Source organism: Miscanthus floridulus, chromosome 16 (genome assembly GCF_019320115.1).
Source record: "Miscanthus floridulus cultivar M001 chromosome 16, ASM1932011v1, whole genome shotgun sequence".
In the NCBI taxonomy this organism is placed as follows: Eukaryota; Viridiplantae; Streptophyta; class Magnoliopsida; order Poales; family Poaceae; genus Miscanthus; species Miscanthus floridulus.
The window spans coordinates 41,878,810-41,894,560 of NC_089595.1; positions in this window are offsets into that span (position 1 = coordinate 41,878,810).

A 15,751-nucleotide genomic window follows, 5' to 3' on the forward strand; every position below is an offset into this window, starting at 1 on the left:
CACTGGAATGGCGACGCACATGTTCCTATGGCTCAAGAGGTCCGGCATTGCTTTGGCAAGCCATTACGTTAAGAAGAAATAGAGAAAGAACGAATGCGTGACGCTGGAGGCTTCCTTACCACCATCTGAAGCACAGCAGAGGGTCTGGGGCAGTGGTGAGGCTCGACTACGATGAAGCAACGGTGGCGGGTCAGCATACTAGGGTTTTGTGGTGGCACGAGCTAGCTAGGGTTCCTAAGGTTCTCTCTGGCGGCTAGATAGGTGTGGCAGGGCTTTATAGGGTGCCGAGCGTGCTCTCCACGCGTATGATCCCACGGATTATGAGATTTGGCAGTAGGGAGATCCTCTAGTTCGAGTCCGAGTCCAGCACGGGAGGAGGAAGATGGCACTGACTAGTGGGCTGGGATGGCAGCGAGGGCAGGACATGGGGCCACATGACAGTGACACAGAGAGAGGAGGGAGGCGAGCATGGGCCTCGGCCTCCTGTTGGGCTGGCCTGGCGTGATGGTCCTGCGCGAGAGAGTGTGAGCGCACCAGAGGGAGGCCAAGCCTGCTGTTGCCACTTGGGCCAAGAGGCCAGAAAAGGGGAGAGAGGTGGGAGGCATCGGCCAAGGCCTTGGGCCGGTGGGAAGAGAGAAGTTTTTCTTTACGTTTTCTTTTTCTTTGTTTTCAAAGCTATTTTGTAAATCAAATTCGAATCAGTTTTGAATTTTGGCAAAGACCACCCACAACAAAAACTCATATGCAACAGCATGAATGCACAACATGTTGCTAACCTTATGATAAATTTTAATTCAATAAAAAATATTATTTTCCCTAGGTTTAAATGTGCACAAAAATACATAATTAAATCAATTTAATACTATTCACAGGAATGCAAATGTTAGGTTGTTACACATGTGGATAATTAGGTGTAAATTTATGTCTACATTAGATTATGTATCTTAATGGCATAGGTGGCTAATATAAATACAGAGCCATGGGTTACTTTATATGTCAATAATTATTTAGAAAGTAGAATAAGATCAATAACTATTATTATCTATGGTGATTACGTAAATAGCTATTATTGATGGTCCGATGTCTATTTTTTGAGAGAATTTCTAGGATCTATGTTTTATTTTCCGATCGAGTCTTGTGAGGATTAGCATGCAGTTCATTGAGGAGCTATGCTTAGAATTTCTAGTATTGATCTTTTTTGTAACATCATATGTATTTAGCTAAAATATAATTTTAAGTTATATAAGCTCTTGTTGATTCCCTTTCTGTGACTTCTTAAATCTATAGTTTAGCTTTTAACTTTTAATCAACCTGTTGTAATTTTTTTCACATGCTACTTAGAAGTTCTAGTGTTCATTATCTTTTATTTAAAAAATTGTTTTTATTGAAAAGAGTCTAGGTGCTAATAGTATTGTTTTCTAAATGTTAAGTTGAAACTTAGCTTGCATCCTGACACTAAACATGTTGAATTTCTTATATCATAGGATTATATGTGTACACTATTGTTTTACATAGCATAGAGTACTCAAAATTAAATTACAAATATTGACATGACATAATATTTCAACTAAAATGAATAGGCTTACTTAAAATAATATTGTTATCATGGGGTATTAATATAAATTAAAGTAAATTATTAGTGTTATTGCTACATAGTTTGTTAAGTGAATATTTTCCATGCTTCCTAAGTTATTAAAATAAATATTTATCCTAATGTATATATGATGGAACATAACATTATTGTTATTTAATTTCACAGTTGTAAAAGTCAATAATTTAGAAATATATATGTATCATACTTTATGGATATTGATTTTTTAATAATATATGTTAGTATTTACATGTAGATCTGAGATATATTTTTATTTATTTTCTATAGTGGTTGAGGTAGATATAAATATAAAGCTAATCATAACTACATATATGGGTAGGTTGACTGCAAACTTAGTAAGTTACTTTGCATTGTCTTTCATAATGACAAAGGTGCATAATTTATAAATCATTAAATGGTATTTCAAATTATATATCATAATGGTAGATATGGGTAATTTTGATATAAAGTTAGTGGATTATTTTAAATTATTTTTTATAGTGACAAAGTTGGGTAATTTAGATACAGTATTAGGTGTTATATTGAATTATGTTTCATAATGGTAAAGGTCGGTAATTTTGATGCAAATTTAGGAAGCTATTTTGAATTATTTTTCAGAATGCAAGACATGGCTAGTTTATATTCAAATGTAGAGGGTTAGTTTAAATTATCTTTCATAATAATGCCAAATATTGGTATTTTAGATACAAATTTAGGTGTTATTTTATGTATTTTTTTACAATAATAGAGGAGGCGACTGTTTTTATAAAATACACTGGATCCAATGGTTATTATCATGGACGATGATTAGAGTCTATAAAATTAAAGGCTAGATGTTTCTCATTGTTGTGAGAATCTCTATAATTTTTTTCTAGTGCGTCTGGTAAGAATTTCTAGATGATGCCTATATTGTGGCCTATAATTAGTAACAGTAAGATGTAGATATATATGATCGCCAAGCAACCTTAATGGCATTAAAACTATTAGAAATGAAAATTTTCCTATCGATGCAAAAACTTACAAAGAAATACAAAAAAAAAACCAAGGATAATTAAAAATCATTTCCTGATAGCTAACAGATAGGAAAAAACGACAAGGGTACATCGATAAGGAGAAGTGTATTTTTTCGATTGGTTAGGCATCTGAAAACATTTGCTAGACGGAATTTCATAGACAGAAAATGTAACATCTGTAGCATCCGATTTTAAGGACAAAACTAGATACATACCATATGTGAGTCTAGGAAGTCAAATCTCACATATAGCTATAAATGAAGGTAATATCAAAAGACAATACTGTCACACCCAATTTTAAGGATAAAATAGGATGCAAAATCTTATGTGCGCCCAGAGATCAGTCACACACATAAGCCAACAAATTATAAATAGTATCATCACAAGTGTTTATTACATCACGAATAATAAGACAAAGTCTTCACATAAATATAGCGGAGGTATAAAGAATATTCTCTTACGGAAGCTCCATATCATAAGGACGTCAACTGGTTGACCACAAGTCTAGTAATCCTCAGGAAAGTCGTCATTACCATAGCCATCTGTTACCCATCTAGGATTTTTATCCAAATAATGAAAATAAATAAGCGTAAGTACGTGTCGTACTCAATAGGTGTAACATGGGGTTCATGAGGCTAAAAAGGCTTGACACAGGTTTAACAGCATTCAGCTTTTAGTTGTCACAAATTTTAGCATAAGAGTAGCAATAATTTGTTTCAATCCTAAGTAAAACACATGATTAATGTAAACATGAATAATGAATAGCATAAATGGATAATTCTTAGTGACCATCTATACCATAAGGGTTCTAAGGCCGCTCGTGACCGTGAGCACAACTGATATACTAGTTTTACACTCTCAGAGGTCGTACACTTTCACTGTGAGTCGTGATACCCATATGCCCGGGTTAATTACTCCCAAAACACTTTCAAGGTGAGCAGGCAGGGTTCACTATGAAGCCTTTTAAAGATTCGTCTAACAAGTTAGGGCCGTTAGATTCACTCGGCAAATAGATATAGGTACCCCCTGTTCAATGGCACAATTCCATCATGGCTATACACATAAGAGTAGAGGCTATCCTATACCCGATTCAGCAAGCCATTCTTACGCCAATAAAGGTAACCTCTAACAAGCTAGAAAATATCCTCATACTGAGCTAAAGCCAGAGCCATGTAGCCCTCATAGCTTTACTATAAGTCCTGGATGATCACTTATAGATAAGTCCATAAGGAGAGGAATCTGAAGCATTTAGAAAGTAGCTAAACACTCCAGCCCCTTGTTTCCAAGTTGCTAAAAAGTCATGTTTTAATGTTTATTGCATATAACATTAGTCAAATTACATGATCATGGTTAAGTTGAGCACTAGGAAAGCTACCCAATGCATATCCCATAGGTGACAAGGTATAAGTTCAATTCTAGGAAATCCTTATCAAGGTGACACATGTAAATATGGATTGATTATTAAAGTGAATAGGTAACAAGGATGATCCCATGCTATACTTGCCTCGAACAAAGTGGTCCTACTGTTACTACTCGTCAATGTAGTACTCTTGATCACCCATGAATTGCTCACTGTCTATACTCGATAATCACAGCAACATACAAACATCCAGAAGCAATCATGCATAGCAAACAAAAGCTATAGATTAGAACAGTACACCAACCAGCATAAAATCAATATGAAGTTATGAATTAAATAAGATTTTCTTTATGAAAATAATGGATTAATTCTAACCTCGAATGTTATAAGTTGAAAACATACCGAATAGTAGTATGAATATGTAGATTATTCAATTATGAACCTAACACAACTTAAACGGATCAAATCAGAGTTAAAAGGGAGATTTTATGGCCTAAAGAAGGTAGTGGCAATTTTGTAAATAGATAAAACTTAATTTCCGATTTTAAAATAATTAAAGTCTGATTTTAAACCAAAACAGGGAATGCAGGCATGAAAACGAACAAATACAGGGGTTCTTTAACAAAATTGCAGGGACGGTGGGTTGAGATCCAAATAATTGTAAGGGCCTTTGTGCAAAACGACAGGCGAAGGGGTATGTTCTAATCTCGGTCCTTGATTTTGGATTGGACGGCTGGAAATCAAACCGAGAGAGAGAGAACAGACAGCGGGGCCAGCGGCGAGCTAAGTGGCGGTGCCATGGCTGGAGGTGGGCGGCGCGCATGGAACATGGCCTACAGACCACCACTGAACGAAGCAAGAGCATGGGGAGAGAGAGGAGATCAAGGCAAACTCGCCAAGGCCAAAAGCAAGGATGGGGATGAACCGACGATGCGCAGTGGCTGCTCAAACTCGACGGTGGTGGTGCCACTAGGGCTACGTCTTTGCTATGGCTCAAGCGAGGGCGGCGGCTTGTGCTTTAGGGCTAGATGAGGGTGGCACAACATAGGGGCGCTATTTACGGGGTGACTTCGGTGTGGGGTGCACGCTAGGACACAGCGTAGGTGGCACGGATTCAGCGACATCGGCAGTGTACATGTCGGACACGAGCAGAGGAAGGAGATGACCCTGACACATGGGCTTGGTGTGTCAGCGAGAGGAAAGAGCGTGGGCGGCTATGCTGGCCTGCGCTGGGCTGGGCCTTGGACAGGAGAAAGAGCGGCTGCGTGGCTGGGTCGGTCCAAGAGCGGGGCATGGGAGAGGGAAGGCCCAAGAGCGGGAGAGGGGACAACTGGGCTTGCGGAGGGGAGAATGGCCCGACTAGGCCAACAGGCCAAAAATGAGAGAGGAAGAGAATTTTCCTTTTCTTTTTTCTAAACTAATTTTCCAAACCAATTTTGAATACAAATTCAAATCAATTAGAAATTTGATTTCAAACCACATAATTCAAAAATAATATGCAGCAGCATGAATGCATAGACATGTAGGTAAACCTTATATTTGATTTTAATTTGATAAAATTTATTATTTTTCTATGTTGCATGCACACACTAATGTATAAATAAATACAATTCACCTTTTTTTAAAATATTGCAAAATTGGTGTTACAATTCTACACCCCTAAAAATGAATCTCGTCCTTGAGATTCGGACGATGCTTACTCAAAAAGTTGTGGGTATATTTTCCTTAAATCCTCTTCTCTTTCCCAAGTAGCCTCATCTTCTGTATACCGATTCCACTGAACCTTACACATCCTTATAACTCGGCTCCTCATAACCCTTTCTGCTATCTCCAAAATCTTTACCGAAAATTCCTCATATGTAAGATCTTCCTTAACTGTAAGCTCCTCTAACGGTATCTGCTCCTCAGGTACACGCAAACACTTCTTTAACTGAGACACATGTAATACATCATGTACACCTGACAAACTCTCAGGTAATTCCAATTGATAAGCTACTACACCATGTCTCTCTAAAAATCTTGAAAGGTCCAATATACCTTGGTGCAAACTTTCCTTTCATGTTAAACCTTCTCACACTTCTCATAGGGGACACTTTTAGATAAACATAATCCCCTATTTTGAAAACCAGCTCTCTTCTCTGAGTGTCAGCATAGCTCTTTTGTTGAGACTGTACCACTCTCAAGTTTTCTCTAATCATCCTCACTTGCTCTTCTATGTCTCTTAAAACATTTGGTCAGAACACTTGAGTTTCTCCTGTTTGATTCCAAAACAATGGGGTTCTACACTTTTGTCCATACAAAGCTTCAAAAGGTGCCATATTGAGACTCTTCTGATAACTGTTGTTGTATGAGAACTCTGCATTACGCAAACTCTTGTCCTAACTTGTACCATACTGCAATGCACAAGCTCTCAACATGTCCTCTAATATCTGATTAATCTTCTCAGTTTATCCATCTATCTGAGGACGATATGCTGTACTAAAATTCAACCTTGTTCTCAACAAACTATGTACTTATTGCCAAAAATGAGATGTAAATTGAGTACCTCGATCAGACACAATTTTCTTAGGAACTCCATGCAGACACAATCTTCTCCATATATAATTGGGCCCACCTTGGTCCATTATAAGTAGTCTTGACCGGTATAAAGTGAGCAACTTTAGTTAACCAATCCACTATCACTCATATTGAATCATAACCTCCCTGAGTACGTGGTAACACAACAATGAAGTCCATACCAACTTCTTTCCACTTCCACTCAGGTATCTTCATCGGTTGTAACAATTTTATAGGTCTTTGATGCTCAGCTTTGACTCTTTGACATGTATCACATAAAGCAACATATTGTGCAACATCTCTGTTTAGTCTGTACCACCAATACTTCTCTTTTAGATCCAAGTACATCTTGGTACTCCTAGGATGGATAGAGTAAGCAGACTCATGTGCCTCACGAAGAATTGCATCTTGTATAGCCTTAACCTCAGGCACGCATAATCTTTTCCCAAACCAAAGACTTCCATTGTCATCCATATGGAAACCTGGTGCCTTGCCAAGCACAATGTTCTCCGCTATCTCTTTCAACTTCGCATCCTATAACTGGCCCTTACGTATTTCTTGCTCTAGTGTGGGTTCTATCACCAACTCCACTGCATTAGTGACAAATCCCAAGTTTAGTTGCTAAAATTCAGCGCACAACTCACTTGACATGGCTGCCACTTGCACATCCTTGGCATAACTCTTCCTGCTAAGAGCATTGGCAACAACATTCGCCTTTCCCAGATGATTGTGTACCTCCAGATCATAATCTTTAATCAACTGTAACCACCAACACTGCCTCAAGTTTAGATCTGTTTTGGTGAATATGTACTTCAAACTTTTGTGATCAGCATAGATATCACTCTTATGCCCAATAAGATAGTGCCTCTATATTTTCAAAGCATGAACCACTGCTGCTAACTCCAAATCATGAGTAGGATAGTTTAGCTTATGCTTTCTCAACTGTCGAGATGCATAGGCCACTACTCTTCCTTCTTGTATAAGAACACATCCAAGACCTTGACGAGATGCATCACAATAGATCGAAAAGTTCTTGCTCAAATCTAGCAAAACCAATACTGGGGCTGTAGTCAACCTATTCTTCAATTCCTCAAAGTTAGTCTTTCACTTCTTGGACCACACAAACTTATCATTTTTCTCCAATAGAGCTGTCATAGGCTTAGCAAGTTAAAAAAACCCTTCTATAAATCTCATGTAGTATCCAGCCAATCCCAAAAAACTATGAATCTCTCCCACATTGGTTGGTGGTTTCCAATTCAACACATCTCTCACCTTGCTTGGATCTACTGCTATTCCACCATTAGAGACCACATGGCCTAGGAAAGAAACTTCCTTCAACCAAAACTCACACTTGCTTTGCTTCGCTTACAACTTATGTTCTCTGAGCTTTTGCAAGACCAACCTTAGATGTTCAGCGTGCTATTCATTTGTTTTGGAGAATACCAATATATCATCGATAAATACCACCACAAACTTATCCAAAAACTCCATGAACACCTTGTTCTTTATTCATCAAGTACATAAAGTATGCAGGTTCATAGGTCAAACCAAAGGATATAATGGTGTGCTCATACCAACCAAACCTCATAGTAAAAGTTGTCTTGGGTATGTCAGTTGCATGAATCTTCAACTGATGATAACCAGAACAAAGATCAATTTTAGAGAAAACACAAGCACCTCTCAACTGATCAAACAAGTCATCAATTCTAGGTAACGGGTACCTATTCTTGATAGTAACCTCATTGAGTGACCGATAATCAACACTCATCCTCTGGGTACCATCCTTCTTGTCTACAAATATAACCAGTGCTCCCTAAGGTGACGAACTTGGATGGATGAAACCTTTCTACTATAACTCCTTTATTTGTTTCTTAAGTTCCTCTAATTCTTTAACCCCCATTCTATAGGAATGCTTAGCTATAGGTGCAGTTCTAGGTAAAAATCAATAATGCACTCAATGTCATGGTCGAGTGGCATACCTAGCAAGTTATCGGGGAACACATCCGGAAACTAATCCACTACAGGGTCCTCCTTTTTGATGCATTCATCAAGCTGGTTCACTGTGGTTGTCCGTTGTGCTTGTACTACAACATCAACACTGATTCTATCCCCATTTGGTGCGGTCACAACAACTACCTTCTCCTTACACTAAATTACTGCTTGGTTTTGCTTCATCTAGTCCATACCCAGAATCACATCAATGCCGGATGTTCTCAACACAATGGGGCTTACTTTGAACTCTACCCCCCTTAAGGATAGACTAGTTGGAAGAAAACGATAAGAAGCTTGCATACTACCTCCCGGTGAGTTTACTAGTATAGGATTTTTCATGGCACACAAGGGTATACTATGCGTTCTAACAAATGCTTGTGATATGAAAGAATATGAAGCTCTAGAATAAAAAAGAACAGTGGTAGGAGTGGAGTTAACATCAAACGTACCAAGCATGACTTTTGGTTCTGCAAGCACCATCTCTATAGACACATGATTCACCTTTCCTGTGTTGGGTGCTGGCTTCTGAGGCGTTCCTTTCGGATTGTTGTGCTGACCCTAGGGTGTTTGCTGATTCTGCTTCCTAGGACAATGGTTAGCATAATGCCCAACCTCTCCACAATGATAGCATACACTAGGGGTGCTAGGTGCATTGGTCTTCATGGGAGTGTTGTTGGATGTTCCCTGGCATGGTGTCTGCTGGCCACTTGGCTGCTGGGGACATTCATTGCCATTCTGCTACTGGTACGGTGCACATAGCTAGAACTGATTGCACTGAGGGTACTAACCACAATTCCACTGATTGTGTGGTCCCTGGTTCCTCTACTAGAAACCTTGCTGAGGGTTGGTGCACAGACGAGTATTGCTCCCAAAGGCCTGTCCCTAAAGCCTCCTCTTCTTGGCCTCCATCTCTTTGCGCTTATTGTCAATAACAATGGCGTGATTTACCAGCGTCTAGAAATTGGGGTATGTATTGGACATAAGCTAAAGTTGCAGACCATCATACAAACCCTTGAGAAAGCGACGTTGCTTATCAGCATCATCAGCCACCTCCTTCGGAGCGTAACATGACAACTAAGCAAATTTGTCATGATACTCAGCTACAGTCATGGATCCCTGTTTCAGAGCTCTAAATTCCTCCTGCTTGAGCTCTATCAATCTTTCAGGTATATGGTAGGATCTGAAATTCTCCCTAAATTCCTGCTAGGTGATAGGAGGAGCATTAGTGGGACGTCCATACTTGAATGCCTCCCATCAGTCTTGAGCTTCTCCCTGGAGTTGTCCTGACACATACAACACCTTTTGCTGGTCATCGCACTACGCTATGTTGAGTTGCTTTTCCATTGCACAAAGCCAATCATCTGCTTCCAGTGGATCAGTGGCTTTAGAAAACACCAGGGGGTGGCCCTTCAAAAATTCACCACGCTTGTCACGCGGTGCTCCACCAATTGGTTGATTCTGCTGATTCTGCACCAGAGCTTGCATAATCTACGTCTGCACTGCCAAAAGCTGCTCGATAATAGGTGGTGGTGGTGGTGGTGGATGTGGGGGAACACCTCCATGACCTTAGCCTCTTCCTCTTTCAGACATCTGACATCCAACATAAATATTCAAAATTTAGAGATTTCCAAGTTATATACACTTATAGAGATACATTCTAAAAATTTTCTGGATGAGTTCCAACATCAGCAGCTCGGTAAAACAGATATATCTCAAGTTCCAGATATCCAAAAGTGATATTATGTACATGGTTGGAAAGATTAAGAAATTATCTACAACTTTTATTCAGACCACATCCCCAGATTCTATCGTTATGTTAAGAAAAAATAGTTCACTACCGAAACTGTTCCAGATTCCAGACTGCGCAGAAATTTCAAATTGAAACAGCTATATCTCTCAAACCAGATGAGATATAGGGGTGATTCCAGAGGAATTGGAAATATACTTAAGTCTAGTTATTTCCATAAAAAATTCATAATTTTTGGTGGAGTATATTTAGTTTGGCATTGAGATAAGGATAGACTGCTCCAAAAAATAGATCTAAGAGAATAAAATATACCAAAGCTAACTATTTATTTATTGACTCAAACTTAATATTCTTAGCTATGGAACTTGCGGACATGCCCACAAAGTTCCCGCACTCATTACAAAAATTGAACTCACACATAAATATAATAATAAATCAACTAGGCACACCAAAGTTCACACCGCACTACTAGACTTGACTTGACTCAACTTGACCCATGCTACTAACGTCTTATTACATAGAAAGGACTCCAACACCTATGGGAGAAATTTATGGGGAAGCTTCTCATAGATCCTTGGCAGGTTAAGGCACACTCTTTCCTCATCTATCACTTGTCGGTATCTCTTAAGGTCACCTTCTGTGCCTTCAGCTGATCTTCCAGCCATCGATTCTTGTCCACTAATTCATAGGCATAGTGCACCATCACTTGAGTAGTGGGATCCATGCCTTTAGGGTCCATTATTGCCCATCCCAAGTCATGGTGTTGGCAAGGGAGGAATTGGTATTGGTCTTCCTTCATATCATCAAAGCGACGACCACGGAGACCCATGCAGGCAACAGCGGCTGTATCTTCTATGCTATCTTCCATGGTGGCACAGTGAGCATGATGCGCATAGTTTGAGTCTAGCTAGTATGCTACCTTCTCTTCATCCTAGATGGAGATGCATACCCTGGTCTTCCAATAAGTGTCCTCTAGAGGGTCGTGTGCTCATTGCAGACGTACTCCACGGCTAGTCCCAATCAACATAGTAGGTCTAAAGAATCCCTATAAATTGGCAGTGCGAAATGGAGGATTCACACCCAGCTTGTACCAGACCTTTGTAGTCCATCCCAGGGGAGGGATCAGCTGATCTTCTTGAACAACGTCCTCCTCCTCATCATCAGACAATACGACGACCTCCACTTCTTCAGGTTCTTCTTCTTCAGGCTCTTCCTGGAATGGCTTAGGCGTAGGTGTAGATGCTGGCGAGTTAACTTCTTGCTCCCGGGGTTCCTCCTCCTCACGTGGCTCCATGGATTCATACAAACCACGAGGTGCGTAGTAACCTTCGGTGTTGATGCGAGCGGTTTTGTTGGCACGAGGCATCTATAGAATTAGATTTAGTCAGATTAGAAGCAATAATTTTCATAACAGTCAAGCAAAAGAAGCATTAAATTTAGCAAATAACAAGAGTGGGATGGAAAGCATGAAATGAGTGAAGTAAAAGAGGCTAAAATGACCATTGCTAACTAGGCTTGCGTCCTACAATCAACACGGCTCTGATACCAATCTGTCACACCCGATTTTAAGGATAAAATAGGATGCAAAATCTTATGTGCGCCCAGAAATCAGTCACACACATAAACTGACAAATTATAAATAATATCATCACAAGTGTTTATTACATCACGAATAATAAGACAAAGTCTTCACATAAATATAGCAGAAGTATAAAGAATATTCTCTTGTGGAAGCTCCATATCATAGGGATGTCAACTGGTTGACCACAAGTCTAGTAATCCTCAGGAAAGTCATCATTACCAGAGGTATCTGTTACCCATCTAGGATTTTTATCCAAATAATGAAAATAAACAAGCATAAGTAAGTGTTGTACTCAACAAGTGTAACATGGGGTTCATGAGGCTCAAAAGGCTTGACACAGGTTTAACAACATTCAGCTTTTAGTTGTCACAAATTTTAGCATATGAGAAGCAACAAGTTGTTTCAATCCCAAGTAAAACACATGATCAATGTAAACATGAATAATGAATAGCATAAATGGATAATTCTTAGTGATCATCTATTCCATAATGGTTCCAAGGCCACTTGTGACCGTGAGCATGACTGATATACCAGTTTTACACTCTGCAGAGGTTGTACACTTTCACTATGAGTCGTGATACCCATATACCCAGGTTAATTACTCCCAAAACACTTCCAAGGTGAGCAGGCAGGGTTCACTATGAAGTCTTTCAAAGGTTCGTTTAACAAGTTAGGGCCATTAGATTCACTCAGCAAACAGATATAGGAACCCACCTATCGAATGGCACAATTCCATCATGGCTACACACATAAGAGTAGAGGCTATCCTATACCCGATTCGGCAAGACATTCTTATGCCAATAAAGGTAACCTATAATAAGCTAGAAAATGTCCTCATACTAAGCTAAAGCCAGAGCCATATAGCCCTCATAGCAGTACTATAAGTCCCGAATGATCACTTACAGATAAGTTCTTAGGGAGAGGAATCTGAAGCATTTAGAAAGTAGCTAAACGCTCCAGTCCCCTATTTCCAAGTTGCTAAAAAGTTCTATTTTAATGTTTATTGCATATACCATTAGTCAAGTAACAAGATCATGGTTTAGTTGAGCACTAGCAAAGCTACCCAATGCATATCCCATAGGAGACAAGGTATAAGTTCAATTCTAGGAAATCCTTATCAAGGTGACACATGCAAATATTGATTGATTATTAAAGTGAATAGGTAACAAGGATGATCCCATGCTATACTTGCCTTGAACAAAGTGCTCCTCCTGTTCCTACTCGTTAATGTAGTACTCTTGATCACCCACGAATTGCTCACCGTCTATACTCGATAATCACAACAACATACAAGCGTCAAGAAGCAATCATGCATAGCAAAAAAAGCTATAGATTAGAACAATACACCAACCAACATAAAATCATGATGAAAAGTTTGTAAAATGAATCTACGTCTCGCTACGATCACACAGACACGAAGATCACAAAAATCAGAGCTAAAACGAAGAAGTTATGAATTAAACAAAATTTTCTTTATGAAAATAATGGATTAATTCTAACCTTGAATGTTATAAGTTGAAAACATACCTAACAGTAGTATGAATATGTAGATTATTCCATTACAAACCTAACACAACTTGAACGGATCAAATCGGAGTTAAAACAGAGATTTTATGGCCTAAAGAAGATAGTGGCAATTTTGTAAATAGATGAAACTTAATTTCTAAATTTAAAATAATTAAAATATGATTTTAAACTGAAACAGGGACTGCAGGCATGAAAATGATGAAATATGGGGGCTCTTTAACAAAATTGCAGGGACGACGGGTTGAGATCTAAATAATTGTAAGGGCCTTTGTGCAAAACGACAGGCGAAGGGGTATGTTCTAATCTCGATCCTTGATTTTGGATCAGATAGTTGGAAATCAAACTGAGAGAGAGAGAATAGATGGCAGGGCCAGCAGCGAGCTAAGCGGTGGCGCCATGGCCGGAGGTGGGTGCGCATGGAACATGGCCTATGGACCACCACTGAACGATGCAAGAGCACAGGGAGAGAGAGGAGATCAAGGCGAACTCACCAAGGCTGAAAGCAAGGATGAGGATGAACCGACGACGCGCGGCGGCTGTTCGAACTTGACGACGGTGGCGGCGCTAGGGCTACGGCTTTGCTGTGGCTCAAGTGAGAGCAGCGGCTTGCCCTTTAGGGCTAGATGAGGGTGGCACAACGCATGGGCACAATTTATGGGGCGACTTCGGCGTGGGTTGCATGCCAGGACGCGGCTTAGGCAGCATCGGCAGTGTCCATGCTGGACACGAGTAGAGGAAGCAGAGGAAGGAGTTGACCAAAAATTGGGCCTACGGAGGGGAGAACGGTCCGACTGGGCCAATAGGCCAAAAATGAGAGAGGGAGAGAATTTTCCTTTTCTTTTTTCTAAACTAATTTTCCAAACCAATTTTGAATACAAATTCAAATCAATTTGAAATTTGATTTCAAGCCACACAATTCAAAAAAATATGCAGCAACATGAATGCATAGACATGTAGGTAAACCTTATATTTGATTTTAATTTGATAAAATTTATTATTTTTCTTTGTTGCATGCACACACTAATGCATAAATAAATCCAATTCACCTATTTTTAAAATATTGCAAATTTTTGGGTGATACAATTCTACCCCCTTAAAATAAATCTCGTCCTTGAGATTCGGACGATGCATACTCAAAAAGCTATGGGTATGTTTTCCTCAAATTCTCTTCTCTTTCCCAAGTAGCCTCATCTTCTATATACCGATTGCACCGAACCTTACACATCCTTATCGTAACCCTTTCTGCTGTCTCCAAAATCTTTACCGAAAATTCTTCATATGTAAGATTTTCCTTAATTGTATGCTCCATATATTCTTGGGAACTATGTACTTGTTGCCAAAAATGAGACATAAATTGAGTACCTCGATCAGACACAATTTTCTTGGGAACTCCATGTAGACACACTATCTTCTCCATATATAATTGGGCCAACCTCGGTCCATTATAAGGAGTCTTGGCCAGTATAAAGTGAGCAACTTTAGTTAACCGATCCACTATCACCCATATTGAATCATAACCTCCCTGAGTACGTGGAAACTCAACAATGAAGTCCATACCAACTTCTTCCCACTTCCACTCAGGTATCTTCATCGGTTGTAACAATTTTATAGGTCTTTGATGCTCAGCTTTGACTCTTTAACATGTATCACATAAAGCAACATATTGTGCAACATCTCTGTTTAGTCTATACCACCAGTACTTCTCTTTTAGATCCAAGTACATCTTGGTACTCCTAGGATGGATAGAGTAAGCAGACTCATGTGCCTCACGAAGAATTGCATCTTGTATAGCCTTAACCTCAGGCACGCATAATCTTTTCCCAAACCAAAGACTTCCATTGTCATCCATATGGAAACCTGGTGCCTTGCCAAGCACAATGTTCTCCGCTATCTCTTTCAACTTCGCATCCTATAACTGGCCCTTACGTATTTCTTGCTCCAGTGTGGGTTCTATCACCAACTCCACTGCATTAGTGACAAATCCCAAGTTTAGTTGCTAAAATTCAGCGCACAACTCACTTGACATGGCTGCCACTTGCACATCCTTGGCATAACTCTTCCTGCTAAGAGCATTGGCAACAACATTCGCCTTTCCCAGATGATTGTGTACCTCCAGATCATAATCTTTAATCAACTGTAACCACCAACACTGCCTCAAGTTTAGATCTGTTTTGGTGAATATGTACTTCAAACTTTTGTGATCATGAACCATTGCTGCTAACTCCAAATCATGAGTTGGATAGTTTAGCTCATGCTTTCTTAACTATCGGGATGCATAGGCCACTACTCTTCCTTCTTGCATAAGCACACATCCGAGACCTTGACGAGATGCATCACAATAGATCAAAAAGTTCTTGCTCAAATCTAGCAAAACCAATACTGG